This window comes from Kogia breviceps, chromosome 2 (genome assembly GCF_026419965.1).
Source record: "Kogia breviceps isolate mKogBre1 chromosome 2, mKogBre1 haplotype 1, whole genome shotgun sequence".
Classification (NCBI taxonomy): Eukaryota; Metazoa; Chordata; class Mammalia; order Artiodactyla; family Physeteridae; genus Kogia; species Kogia breviceps.
In genome coordinates, this window is record NC_081311.1 from 48,349,582 (window position 1) to 48,365,020 (window position 15,439).

General features: G+C 40.8%; 1 protein-coding gene across 5 annotated transcripts in view; it reads right to left on the bottom strand.

Annotated features, from left to right (window-relative positions):
• MAPK8 (mitogen-activated protein kinase 8) overlaps positions 1–14,534 on the bottom strand; it is a 105,751-nt gene extending 91,217 nt beyond the window's left edge. For 3 of the 5 annotated variants that reach the window (XM_067025205.1, XM_059051976.2, XM_059051977.2), the window contains exon 1: positions 14,308–14,466. The gene's annotated coding sequence lies outside the window, so the exon portion shown is untranslated. Of the gene's footprint in view, positions 1–14,307 lie in introns of all 5 variants that reach the window. The other 2 variants (XM_067025204.1, XM_059051978.2) reach the window with 2 other exon arrangements.
• Between the last annotated feature and the right edge of the window lie 905 nt (positions 14,535–15,439).

Sequence of the window (15,439 nt, forward strand, 5' to 3'; positions counted from 1 at the left end):
AATGGGTTTCATAGAATTAAGTTCTCTCTGCAATGCCTTACTATACTAGTGGCTGTGCTAGTATATAATGCTATAAGGCACAACCATTAAGTCCAGCCGCAAAGTCAACCCCTCCACATTTAATGACTTAGAAGGCTCTCCTGTGATTTCTCTGCAGAACAAATTTTAAAATTTTACTCAGCATAACAGTAAATACTTCTCGTTGCCTCCTCCACACTATGTAGGATTCTACAGCCTTATAACTATGACAATATCATGCCGATAAGTATGTCAGTTCTTTTTATGTGTGACTGCCCTTTCTCATTCCTGATAGACATGAAAATGTTGCCTTATCTTTCTCCCAAACTTTGCAATGATATTATTTTCTTTGCCAATTGTTTCCCCCATTTTCTACTCTTAATCCTATTTCATTTCTCTAATAACTGCTATAATGTATATATAATGAATATATACTGTACATGTAAGAATACTGGTACCCAAACTCTCACCCTGAGAGAAAACTAGAAACACATACAATAAAATTTCAAATAGGTAATTTTATGAGATAAGGCTTCATTATGCTAACAAATTGCTTTCCCTTTTAATGGTGAACTAGGTAATTTAGACCAACTCTCCTACTGAGAGCAAATAGAAAAACTGGACATTCCCTTCCTCCAGGCAAAATTAGAAAAACAAACATAAATACCTCTTTGAAGGCATCACAGTGATAAAAAGGCAGTAAAAAGAAGTATGGAGGCTACGATCGGGGACAGCAAGAAAATCTTCAGAAGTGAGCCAGACACGTGGTGGCCATTTTCTCATGGGGCATCTGCCCATCCCATAAAGGTGGCTGACAAGCCAAGCTGAACTTTTCACAGATTTACAAGGCTGGGTGTTACAGAGTGGGTGTTAAATATTAGAGGTAAGGAACCAACAAAGTATGGGGGTAGGGAAATATGGGGCTGATAACACCCCTGGTTTTATGTTGGGACCCTGAAGGGTAATATCCTAGGATTAAAGAAAAAATAAAATAGACCAGCCTTGGCAGACCCTGGAGTGCCGAGCTTTGAAACATTTTTGTCTCTGGCTGAATTAACATGATCCTTAAATTACCTCTATAATTTTTCACATATAATGTCTTAATAAAATGGAGGAGACTAAGACAACATGATAAAAACTTACAACAGCCTACAGGAAAACACACAGGATCAAGATAATAAAGTTATCCAATACAGACATGCTTAATATATTAAAATAATTTTTTAAAACTGTGGACCATGAAAGACTGGCCCTGTACAAAACCCTGCTAACTTCAAAATTTCAAATCATACTTCATTTCCTAATCCTTAAATTCATCTGATTAATTCTTTAGGAATTCCCACAGTTGTTCTAAACCCTTCTTTGGTCCACATACATCAAAAAAGAACACAATGCCTACTAAGGTTAAAAAAAAAAAAAATCAGTCTTCCAATCTAAAAGGAATTCATGTGCCCACAGACAGGCCCTCTAACCTGCCCTATTGGTACATTCCCCAAGAGGGGGCACATCCCACTAAACTGCCACCAGAGAGTGAACTGCTGCAGGGAGCCACAAGCTCAAATCAGAGGTTTTCAAGCATTTTACATCACAACCCATTACATATACACCTCTGTATATATCTATATGTAAGTACAAACAACTGAAACACAAATTTCATAAAACAATTCTTAGCTATAGTAAATAAGAAAGACAGGGTGACTGACGTAAGAACAGACATACAGATTAATGGAATAAAACTGAGAGTCCAGAAAAAGAAATTTTTTTAAACAAGAATGATAAGACATTAATAAGAAAGCACAGTATAGTTGACCCTTGAACCCCCACCATGCAGTTGAAAATCTAGGTATAACTTTACAGTCAGCTCTATTTACCGGCACCCGCATCCTTGGATTCATCCAACCCTGTATCTTGTAGAGTTACGTATTTATTGAAAAAATCTGCATATAAGTGGACCAGTGCAGTTCAAACCCATGTTGTTCAAGGGTCAACCGTATTTTCAACAAATAGTGCTGGGAGAACTACATATCCATATGCAAAGAATGAAGTCTGATACTTTCCTCACATCACACACAAATTAACTCTGAATCACAGACATAAGAGCTAAAACTATAAAACTCTTTGAAGATGACATAGGAGTGATCTTCATCACCTTGAGTTAGGCAGTGGTTTCTAAGATACAACACCAAAAGCACAAGAAACAAAGAAAAAATATATAAATTGGATTTCAATAAAGTTAAAATCTTTTGTGCTGTAAATGATATCAAGAAACTGAAAAGACAACCACCAAAACAGAAGATATTTGTGACTCACCTGTCTGATAAGGAACTTGTATCTAGACTACATAAAGAACACTTGCAACTTAATAAAAAGATAAATAACCCAATTTTTAAATGAGCAAAGGTCTGAACACTTCTCCCAAGATATACAAAGCACATGAAAATATGATCCACATCATTACCCATCAGAGAAATGGGAATCAAAACCACAATGAGATACCATTTCATACCCATTAATGATGGCTGTATCAAAAGACAGACAGTAACAAGCATTAACAGGACGTAGAGAAACTGGAACCTTCATACCTTGCTGGTGGGAATGTAAAATGGTGCAGCCACCCTGAAAAACAGTTTGGCAGTTCCTCCAAGTGTTAAACATGGAATTACCCGTATGACCAGCAACTCCAATCCTAGTGACATACCCAAGAGGACTTGAAACATAAATCACACAGAAACTTGTGCATGAATGTTCATGATAATATTACTTATTTTGTTTAAGTACTATTTTTTAAAATTTATTTATTTATTTAGTTTACTCTTGGCCATGTCTGGTCTTAGTGGCGGCACATGGGATCTTCGTTGCGACATGTGGGATTTTTTGTTGCAGCGCGCGGGCTTCTCTCTAGTTGTGGCATGCAGGTTTTCTCTCTCTTGTTGTGACGCGTGGGCTCCAGGGTGCGTGGTCTCTGTAGTTTGAAGCATGTGGTCTCTCTAGTTGAGGCACGTGGGCTTAGTTGCCCCGCAACATGTGGGATCTTAGTTCCCCGACCAGGGATCGAACCTGTGTCCCCTGCATTGGAAGGCAGATTCTTCACCACTGGACCACCAGGGAAGTCCCCATGGTAGTATTACTTATTATAGCCAAATGCCCATCAACTGAAGAGAGGATAAATAAAATGTGATATATCTGTACAAAGGAATACTATTAGACCACAGAAAGTAATGAAATACTGATACATGCTACAAGATGAATGAACCCTGAAAACATTATATTAAGTGAAATAAGCAGTCACAAAAGACTACATGCTACATAATGTCCAGAATAGGCAAATTTATTATAGAGACAGAAAGAGGAAGTAGTTACTTGGGACTGGGGCAGGGAGTGTGGGTGTGTACATGTGCACATGAAGGAATGGAAAATGACTGCTAATAAGCATGGAGTTTCTTTCAGGAGTGACAAAAATGCTCTAAAATTAGATTGTGGTGATTGCATTACTTCATGAATATATGAGAAAGACTGAACTGCATACTTCAAATAGGTGAACTGTAATGACATGTGAATTAAATCTCAATAAAGCTGTTTAAAAATTCTTATCTTAGTCCTTTATTACTTGTGATACACTCTGACATTTTCTATTGCATTTCATTTAAAAATACAACACTAGGGCTTCCCTAGTGGCGCAGTGGTCGAGAGTCCACCTGCCAGTGCAGGGGACACGGGTTCGTACCCAGGTCCGGGAAGATCCCTCATGCCGTGAAGTGGCTGGGCCTGTGAGCCATGGCTGCTGAGCCTGCGCATCCAGAGCCTGTGCTCCGCAATGGGAGAGGCCACAGCAGTGAGAGGCCCGCGTACCGAAAAAAAAAAAAAAAAAAAAACCCAACAACAACACCAGTCATGATCTCTTAAATTCCTTCTATGACCCACAAATGGGTCAAGACTGGCAATTTAAAAAACACTGCCACAGAGACATCTAACGGTTGAACTGATGGCCATCTTCTCCTACCTAGTAGCAGGATTCATACCACCACATCTCACATCCCAGAAAAAGTCCTACTCTTCCTGGTCATCTGCTGTGTATATCCTCCATTTTACCCAATTCCTCATCCCCCAGCCCCCAAATCTGTTACTGGACCTTCTGAAATTCCTAATTTGTGACTAGCAAACAGCCAATTTATACTAACTTTACTATTCCTTCTCATCATCTACCTTTCCTCCAATTCTCCCATTGATTTAGGACGTCAGCACTGGTTCATAGTATGTACCCTTACTCCTCTCACCATTTGCTGACTTTACCATTCATGCACACTGACTGACCCCTTTAATACTTCAGCCCCTTTAATTCTTTGGTCTCCTCTTTTCCCTCTATTCCACCTCAGTAGCCCATCCCAAGGCTACCCTGGACATTATAATTGCCAGAAACTACTATATCTGTCAAATCTCTACTTCAAGCATCCTACTCTGACCACCACATTCAATCCTTCTAGTTCTCTTACTTCATCTGACAACTACCCGCAACAATTCTAATTGAAATTTCCAATACATTGATGCTACCACTTCCTTACCATGCATCCTGACTTCACCTCCTTTCTTGTCCATGTTAGATTTCATGATTCATCACCACTCCTCTCTAAGCATTCCCTCTAAAAGCCCTCATTTCCCTCTTCCTTTTCATTAAAAAAAAAGTTCTTAATTAAAAAAAGTTATAATGAAGTATAGTTAATTTACAATATAATATTAGTTTCAGGTGTACAGCACAGTGACTCAGAATTTTTACAGATCATACTTCATTAAAGATTATTACAAGATAATGGATATAATTCCCTGTGTTATACAATATATCCTTGTTGCTTACCTATTTTATACATAGTAGTTTTTATCTCTTAAATTCCATACCCCTATCATGCCCTTCCTCCCTTCCTTTCCTCTGCTGGTAACCACTAATTTGTTTTCTATATCTGTGAGTCTGTTTCTGTTTTGCTATAGACATTCATTTGTTTTATTTTTTAGATTCCACATATAAGTGATATCATACAGTATTTGACTTCCTCTGTCTGACTTATTTCACTAAGCACAATATTCTCTAGGTCCATCCACGCTGCTGCAAATGGCAGAATTCCACTCTTTCATACTGACCTAGTTTTATGTGTCAATTTGGCTGGGCTACAGTCCTGTTATTCCATCAAACACTAATCTAAGTGTTGCTGTGAAGGTATTGTAGATGTGGTTAAAGTCCACAGTTGACTTTAAGTTGATTATCCTCAATAATGTTGGTGCACCTCATCCACTAGCTGTAAGGCCTTAAGAGCACAACTGAAGTTTTCCTAAGGAAGACAAAATTTTGCTTCAAGACTGCAGCATCAGCTCCTGTCCAAGAGATTATTGCCAGCCTGCCCTACAGATTTCTGACTTGTCAGCCCCCATAATTGTGTAAGCAAATGCCTTGAAATTTCTTCATATACACATACATACAATTATATCTCCTACTGATTCTGTTTCTCGGGAGAACTGTGACACCTGGCAAAACCTCACTCCAGAGGAACTGAACCATTTGCCTTACCTGTGCTTGTATCTAACCACATAAATAATGCTGGGGGTGGGGCGGGGAATCTCAAAACCAGGCTGACTGATATCACTTTAAATTCAAGACTTCTAACCATTATATGAATAATCAATACTTCTTAGCAAACTAATTCAAAGACTCCCATCCCCCTCTGGCCATACCAATCTCAGTGAGAAAACAGAAACCATGAGAGAAGATGAAAGCCAAGAGGATAAGCCTTCATCTTCCAGCCACCAAATTCTCTTGGAAGAACACACAGCTTTTTTGCATTCCCTCCTATCTGATGGAAGATCTCTCTCTAACAAAGCCCAACCTCTCTATTTGTGCTCTCCATCTCCTTTCCTGCATATTCACCTTTTTACTAACTGGATCGCATATTTTTCTTACCTACCAACCCACTTCTCTGTTCCACTTCATAGACGTACTAGAGAAATAACATTTGCAAATTTTCATATAATCTGGAATTAGGGAAAGACTTGCTAACCATGGCATATAATTTAGAAGTCAGTAAAGACTGGTAAGCTTAACTACTGAGAAAAAAAAAACAACAACAGCATGACAAAACCATCATTAGCAACTTTAAGAGGCAAATGATAAATTGGAAAAAATATTTCCAAAAAATAGCACAGAGCTATTTCCCTATAAAAATAAATCCTACAGGGCTTCCCTGGTGGCACAGTGGTTCAGAATCCACCTGCCAATGCAGGGGACATGGGTTCGAGCCCTGGGCTGGGAAGATCCCACATGCAGCGGAGCAACTAAGCCTGTGTGTCACAACTACTGAGCCTGCACTCTAGAGCCCGCAAGCCACAACTACTGAAGCCCACATGCCTAGAGCCCGTGTTCCGCAACAAGGGAAGCCACTGCAATGAGAAGCCCGCACACCACAACGAAGAGTAGCCCCTGCTCGCCTCAACTAGAGAAAGCCCACATGCAGCAACAAAGACCCAACGCAGCCAAAAATAAATAAAATTTTTTTAAAAAAAGAATCCTACAAATCTAAGAGAATGAGTAACAAAGCAATTTAAAAATAGGCAAGGATATAGATACTTCACAATAAAAATACCAATAGTCCTTAAAAGACAAAATATGTTGAATCTCACTCATACTGGCAGTGAGGAAAGAAGCAGGCATCCTCACACAGGGCTGGTGGAATGTGTAGAAGTGAAACAACCTCTACAGATGGCCCTTCAGTAATATCTATCGAAATTATAAATGCACATACACTCTGACCTAGCAATTCCACTTCTGGAGGTGTATCCCACATATGTCTACACAAGTGTGAAATTATGTATGCACAAGGTAATCCATGGCACCATGGCTTTTGAAAGCAAAAGACTGAAAACAACCTAAATGTACCTCAAAAAAGGACTACTTAAATATATGCTACACCTGTAACCTGTATGATGTACGATGACCTGTATGATGTATGATGACCTGTATGGCCCGTATGACGGTGTTACTGACCAAATTTTTGAATCTTCCCCAAATTCTTACGTTGAAGCCCTAACCCCTAGATAATAACCTAGGTAATCAGGTTTACAAGGTCAATCAATCAGGTCATGAGGATGGGGCCCCCCTAATGGGATTAGTGTTGTAAAACGAGGAAGAGAGAGTAGAGCACTCCTTCTTCATGTGAGGACACAGTGAGAAGGTGACATCTGAAAGCCAGGAAGAGTCCTCACCAGGAACCAAATCTCTTGGCACCTTGATCTTGAACTTCCCAGCCTCTAGAACTGTGAGAAATAAATATCAGTTCTTTAAACCACCCAGTCTATGGTATTTTGTTATAGCAGCCCAAGCTAAGAAAAATGGTATACCATGAAGGTGTTAAAAAAAAAAAAAAAAAGGATAAGCATGATGTTTATGTACTGATAGGACTAATATGAAATCACCTCTAAGCTAGACAGTTAAGTTAAAAAGGTGAAGGGTATGTGCATGGTATGCATCTTACATAAAAAATGGGGGAGGCAGAGGACATATATATGTAAAATACATAATCCCTCACTTGCAATTCTGAAATCCATAAAGCTCTGAGAAATACAAGTTTCTTTTAAGTTTAGTACAAACCTATTTGGTGTCAAGCCTGACCAAAAATTCCATAAGACTATTTATAATTTTTATTTATCCTTACTGTACTATTTATGCTTTCAATTCAGAAATATTAATGTGTTTGATTATGGGATGCTACACTACCTCCCACTAGGGATTTTGGATAATATAGCAGATGCACTATATTACTTTTTCACAGTCCTCCCTCACCACCACCCCCCAAATAAAAACCCCAAACCTTAATTCTGAAATACATCTGGACCAAAGGTTTTGGAAAGGAATTATATACCTGTATATTTATCTGCACACACATAAACGATCTTTGGAAGGATTCACAGGAAACCTAACACTGTTTCCACGCAAGGGAATGGGGTGGCTGGGCTGCACAGGGTGGAAAGGAAACTTTTTACTGTATATCTACTTAAATCTTTGGAATTCTGAACCAAAGTGATTACACTACTGAGTCAAAAGATAAATAAAATGTAAATAAACTAAAATCACTAAGACTTCTAAATTCTCAACAGTAACAGACAAAGCCAGATGCTTTGGTTTTTGTTTTGACTGAAAAGTGACCCTTAAGTCACAGGGAGATCTACACAGTGGTGGCTTTCCTTTATCTCACTTTTGGGTGACCCAAATGGCATTTGAGAGGGAATCACCCTCTCAGAAGCAAGGCAGGGAATGGTGGGTTTCCACTCTCATTAATAGCTTTTAGGAAATAGCAATCTCCTGATGTTTTTGATGCCTCATGCCAAGCAAGGCAGGTATGCTTGACTGTTTTTCTTTTCTAGTGGCCCCAGAAATATGATGGGGCTCAGGTCCCCCAGCAACAGGAAGCAGTGAAGCCCACACTTCTCAATATCAGAGAAAGGCTTAAGAAAGTACTCCTACCATAAATCTAACCTTCAGTATTCAGAGCTTCAATACAGTAGAGTTGGAGGACTCCAGTTAACATTTGACTAGCATCTTTTCTACTACCTATCTTCATACTTTTCATTTACTTATTTTGATGCCCTGTTGTGTTCCAAAATGGATGAGGTGACTATAAGGTTTGCCTTTTCTTCTGATTTAGATTTTGACTAATCTGTACCACACTTTCAACTTTAACCAGAAATCAAGAGAGAAGACATCTCGCTTTTTGTGGTTTGTCTAGTCAGTATATTTTAAAAGGCAGGGCTAGAGATGTATGGTTCAGAAGTCCCCAAATGCCCCAACATCCAGCTCTCAGGCCTGATGCCTAAAGAAATTCCCAATGAAATGCCTAACAATACTTTGTTTCTTGTACTAGGACATAAATGCACTTATGTTTGTTCTTGTCTCCCATCAAGTTATACTCATTGAACGTAGAGACTGACTTCGACTTCCTGTGGCCCCTACATCACTTAATACCTGGTTTGGTATAGAGTGGCTTCTCAATAAATACTGCCTGTGCAAATCCAGCATCATCTCATAGTTGCTGTCTGCAAGCAGGAGCAAGAAATTTGATGTACCAATATAACTACAGAAATACTACACAGAAAACTTAGAAAAACATAGAAAAGAAAGATAATATTTCTAGATGCTACTTAATAATCTTTAGAAAATGGTTAATGAACTGTTGTGGTTACCCAGTCTCCACAAATTTGCAATTTTCACACCGAGTCAAAGATTTCAGTAAGATTAAATTTAAAAGATGAACAGTATTCCATTTTCTTCAAATGTGGGTACATTTGATAAACTATTCACAGCTCCTGGATTCCCATTCCTTTAGAGATCTGTCAAAATAAACCTATGAAAGCTTAGGCAATTCTCTGCAGTGGGAAAGGTAAACGTGGCAAAACTTTGTTAGAGAATGTGGCAAATTTTCCCTTTAATATTGCTTTGGGAACATTTCCAAATTTTAAGGCAGAGAGGATTACTGATCCAAATGTTAAATCATTTCAGTCAATTCAGATTAGATGACATGATCAAATTTTAAATAAACCCCCGGAGATGCAGAGGGGGAAAAAAAAAACTGGTATATTCTGGAGAATCTGAATGTATACTGTACATGAAATTGGTTTTAAATTTACTTGGCATTTTGCATTTGTTCCAAGTTAAAAATAATTAGTGATAACAACAGCTAAAATTTCCTTAATACTTAAATCTAGTGTTCCAGGTACTGTAGTTGCAGTACCTAATTTAATCCTCATAGCCCTATGAGACTATGTGCTATTATTATTTTCATTTGACAGATAATAAAACAGGCTGAAAGATGTTACAAAACCTGAACTAGCCTATGCCATACAGTTAATTAGATTTGGAGCATGGATTGTAACTCAGGGATGACTCTGTAACATCATGCTAGTAGCCACTATTATGTTTGGGCACCTTAACTTTCTAAAGAATTGGCAGATTTTAACCAAACCTGATGCAGGAGACGTAGGCATATATTTACACTATATTTGCTATATTTGTCATACTACCCACCACCCTGAAAAAGAATGGCAGTTAATAAGTTCTCTAAAAGGCCTTATTTTTTTTGCGGGACGCGGGCCTCTCACTTTTATGGTCTCTCCCGTTGCCAAGCACAGGCTCCGGACGTGCAGGCTCCGGACGCGCAGGCTCAGCGGCCCAGCCGCTCCGCGGCATGTGGGATCTTCCTGGACGGGGGCACGAACCCACGTCCCCTGCATCGGCAGGCGGGCTCTCAACCACTGCGCCACCAGGGAAGCCCCACATCCACATATAATTTTAAAAACTGGATTTCAATAAAATTTGGCCTGCCTAGAGACTTGGGGTAGGCTTTTGTTCGTTTGTGGGAAGCCCTCTCATAATTTTTTTTTTTTTTTTTTTTTTGCGGTACGTGGGCCTCTCACTGTTGTGGCCTCTCCCGTTGCGGAGCACAGGCTCCGGACGTGCAAGCTTAGCGACCATGGCTCACGGGCTCAGCCGCTCCACGGCATGTGGGATCTTCCCGGACCGGGGCACGAACCCGTGTCCCCTGCATCGGCAGGCAGATTCTCAACCACTGCGCCACCAGGGAAGCCCTCATAATCTTTTAAAAACATAAATTCACTGTTTAGATATGCCTTAAGTTTATCCCTGACCATAAGCGTAAGGCTAATAAACTCTTCACTTTCACATTTTCCACTAAGTATCTGAAAGCACGAAGTCTCATTAGTAAGCATGGTGCTGTGGAATGAGTAAAAGCTTTTTATTTGATTTTTAAGAATAGATATTACAGGGCTCCGCAACGGGAGACGCAAAAAAAAAAAAAAAAAAAAAAAAAAAGAATAGATATTACAGAAAATATTTGATTCAGTAATTTTCTGTTTCTGTAGATTACAAAAGTCTAACTTTCATTGCTATTCTTGACAAGGCATTCTGGTATCACCCAAGAAGGACTCTTTTTGTCCCCATATATTTTCTGAAGAACCACCTATCTGGGTAACAACGTTTCTATTTAAAAAAAAAAAAAAAAAAAAAAAAAGAGTTCCAACAGCCTCAGTTTACAGTTCTAGCCACTTGTACACAACTCTAGAGCTTGCTGATGACAAAGTCCTGATGACAGAACTGAGAAGTGAACCAAGGTCTGATTCTTGGACAGGTCTATTTCCACCTACTTCCCTGAATGACAGGATAGCTTATTTTAATACTCCTGTCACCTTTTAGGTAGTAAAGTTTATTGACTCAGAACTCATTTCTGAAATCAAAACTCAAGTTAATCTGCATTAGAGCAAGAAGACAGCTGTAAATGTTCATGTAAATAACTCATGACTAAAACAATAAGCTTCATAGCTCACAGGTATAGGCAAATGACATATATCTAAAGTTATGTAGCTATAATGACTTCCTTGAACTACATGAGTCAGAAAAGACTACTATCCATACCACTGACTTGACCAGAGACCTCTAGAGAGCTGGCATCTTAATATCAGATATTATTTTATACACATGCAACAAAGCATCTCAATTATCTAGATGACTCAAATATGTCAAAACTCAACTCACTGACAAAGACATGAAGAATCGGACTTCTATTAAACAAGCTCTTAATTGCCACTAGGATAGTTTGTGACTAGTCACATAATAAATTACTTCAAGTTGTTTCGCTGAGAATTGAGTATCATCACAAGGTTATTTTCATAATATTAGGCATTGAGCAAACAGTTAAGATTATAACTTCATTAATTTTGGTAGAATTCATTCTTAAACTAATTTCTTTCCAACTGGCCTTTCTCCCAGGATATAAAGGAATACGAAGGATATAGTTTCCTACTCTGCCAGGACACTTAAAGGGAGCCCTTTTCAAATTCATTACTGGAATATACTTACTAACAGAATCAGTGCTATCTCTTCCTTTAAAGTAATGTAGACTGAGATGGGGAGTGACTGCTAATAAGTATGGGGTTTCTTGAAAAAGCTGTTATTTTTAAAAACCAACAGAATTTATAAAACAAAGCAAAAAAACCCTCTGGTCTGACACATGTATAGCCTGACAGTGAGGATTTGTATCAGTAACCCTTACTGGAATCTGACATAGGTAAAGCAGTAAAGTTTAGTATCTCAAGACTTTCATCCCTTATCTTAACAAAGTACCATTTTATTTCTTTATTTGTACTCTAAATCAGAGAATAATAAGCTCATCTCAAATTCTTTCATATCCAAAGCAAATGCTAAAACGTATTAAGTGGAAAAAAGATGTAATGTAGATATATTAATATTATTTTGAGTTTTAGGTCCATATGCCTCACCAATAGTATTAGTACAAGGAAGAATTTAAAATTAAACATTTCTAATAAAACTTAAAAAAAAACTTTTAGGCAATGTGTTTCCTTTGTTCTAACTTATCCACTTAAAAAGGAGTATTCAGAAACTTTTCAAGTAATATTCACAAAAAGATAAATGCAATCATTTTAGACCCTGTTGAAATATCACTGTGTGTGTCTGTGTGTGCATACATATCACACACAGACACACACACATATTAAAAAAATATTTTAGACAAGGTTTAATTTTAGGATAGCCAATGGTTTAGAAGTGATAGAAAAAAAAAATTAATACGGAAGTGATTCAAAAGCCCCGATTGTCGAGACAGATATTATATATGAACTGATCATTTAGCCATCTGGAAGTGACAGTTTGCATGAGGCTTCCAAAACTTTACAGAGAACATTAAACGTTTTTTGTTAAGGCTTGAGTTTAGATATTATCAATTATAAAGAGCTTTTCATCAATCTGATTTGTATTGAACACTTACTATATTCCAAGCTAGGTGCTAGAGACACAGATGCAAGACAGGTCTATCTTCAAGGAAGGCACATTTTGATTGCTTGCTTATGTCAGATACAGCACTAAACACGTTAACTGACAGGCTATGACCTCCTAGGCTTAACCCACAGCAGGGGATTCTTAAGTAAACGTTACAAGTGACTGTAAGGAAATACATAAAAGCTGTTGTACATTTGGAACGAACTAACTCTAATTCCTAACATGTATAACATTATGCTAGAAGTTCCAGATGTACTACTAAAAAATAGTAAAATGACCCAAAGTATTAATTATACCTTCTTTAACCCATATCACTTATACAATCGTCTCATTTAAAGGTACATCTAATTATATTTCAGTCAAAGTATCTTCTTCCATTAAAGGATATTTCTCTTTACCCTCAAACTCTCATCTGGGTACAACACTGAACAGTTGCTGAATGAATGAATGAAATAAACAGATGTTCTAATTACCAAGGAAGTACTTGCTAGATGCTTATCTCAAAACACAATGGACTGACAGACCAGAATTCTACGGTAAAGATCACTGAATTTCAGAGGCCAAAATAGTAACCACTGGACATTGTCTGATACCATGCAGTCAACATGTTAAATTCACAGTACATAGATGACGGGAAACTTTCATAAATTAAAATGAAAAGTGTTCATCACAGTACTTTAAAACAGATTTAGCTCCCATCGAAGGACTGGGGAACTCAAGTCCAAGACAAAGAGAAGGGAGAGTGGGGTGAAAAAGTCAAAAGGTCACCACCGAATGACCCTCACGAGAAATGCGCGCTGACCACTGAAGCTCGCGCCGAGCTTGACGGACACCTCCTGCCCAAGCTACGGGCCCGGGCTCTTCCTCGCAGCCCGGAGCTGAAGGCCACCCCAGCCTCTTTCGGCGCCGCCGCCTGCGTTCGCCCAGAATATCAGCACAAAGAAACCACCGAGAAACAAAACACTGTCCCCGTGGGCGCCGGGCAGGCGTCGGGACCGGGCCACCGAAGCGCTCTCTGCGGCTGCCCGCCGCCGGAGGAGGCAGCCGGGGCGGAGCGGGGCCGCCTAGGCGCCTCCGTCCAGACCTTCGCCGAAGTGTTTCAGAACTTGCTACCCACCTCCCGCTCCATTTTCCCCTCCCGACGTGGACGCGGGACCCGCGCTCCGTGTGAGGAGGGCGCGCGAGGACCCACGGGCGGAGCTGGGGCGGGGGTCGGCCGGGACGCGCCTGGGTCCAGCAGCCCCACGCCCACTGGCCGGCCCCCGCCTCCCCGGCTGCTATTGTTCCCGCGCCGCCCCCGCCGGCCGCGCGCCCCCCGCCCGCCGCGCGCTCCCGCCCCCACTCCTGGGAGGGGGTCAAGGCTGAAGAGAGGCGGTGGCGGCAGCACAATAACATAAACACGGCGGGGCCGCTGGCCGCCCCGGCCCTGCGGCATTCGCCGTACTCACCCGGCAACGCAACGAATGGCGACAGGAAAGCCCGGCGGCGGGAACCGGCGCCGTCTTGGCGGTCGCCGTTGCCGTTACCCAGCGCTGCTCGCGGCTCCGCACTCCGGGCCGCGTCGTCCGGCCTCGGCCCCTCCGCTGAGTAACAGGGACGCGGGCCGTCACCGCGCACGCCCGCTCACGTCATCGCGCAGGGCCCCGCCTCCGCGCTTCGCGAGAGCCCCCACGGGGCGGAGCAGCCCCGGGGCCCGGATTTCGGGGGCGGAGCCCCTGGTCCAGGGGCGGGGCTACTGCAGGGGGCCGGGAGGACTTGCGGAGGTCACCTGGAGGTGGAGCTGCGGGGAGAGCCTTCGAGAGCCTCGGAGAGCAGCTTGTGAGGGGCGTGGCGGGAAGATGGAGGGGGTGGAGACTTGCTCCTGGCACGTGGCGGCGTGTGGCCTGAGCGCCTGGCAAGTGTACGGGGGCGGTATTCTAGTCCCAGCCAAAGCCTCAGGGTTTCCTCACCCCAGGGTTTGACGGTCAGGTGCGATTGAGGCAGACCCGCCCCGGGATCAGGCACTTCGGCCGGGACTCACACCTGAGAGACGAAAAGCTCTTTACCATGATTAACAATAGGTTACATTCTGAGGACACCTGCTTCGGGCCCAACAATCCTTAAGCAAATATTAGCCACTTGGAAAAAGCTGCCTCCTGTTTTCTCCAAATCCATTTCCTACAAAAGTCCACGCACTACCCTATTTGTCTCTGGGCCCTACAAATCATGTATATGTTAGTTATAGAAGTGACAAATTGGCAAGCCCTTAAATATCTGACGAGTGGAAAGATGTCCAAATCACATACATGCTTTCAATAGAATACATTTTAGCAATTTAAATGCAATGTGTTCAAGGGATTCTTAACCACACAGGAAAATGTTCATCATACATCACTAAGAGAAAGAAGCAAGTCTATATACAGAATGATCCTACTTATATAAATACTATATATACATAGAAAAAACCTGGAAAGAAACATGGCAAATTATTTTAACAGTAGTTCATCACTGGACTGAATTGTTCTCTTTTATATTTTGAGTATTTTTCCATGGTTTCCAAATTATGTTCATAATCAGAAAAAAGTATGTTACTTTAACCAT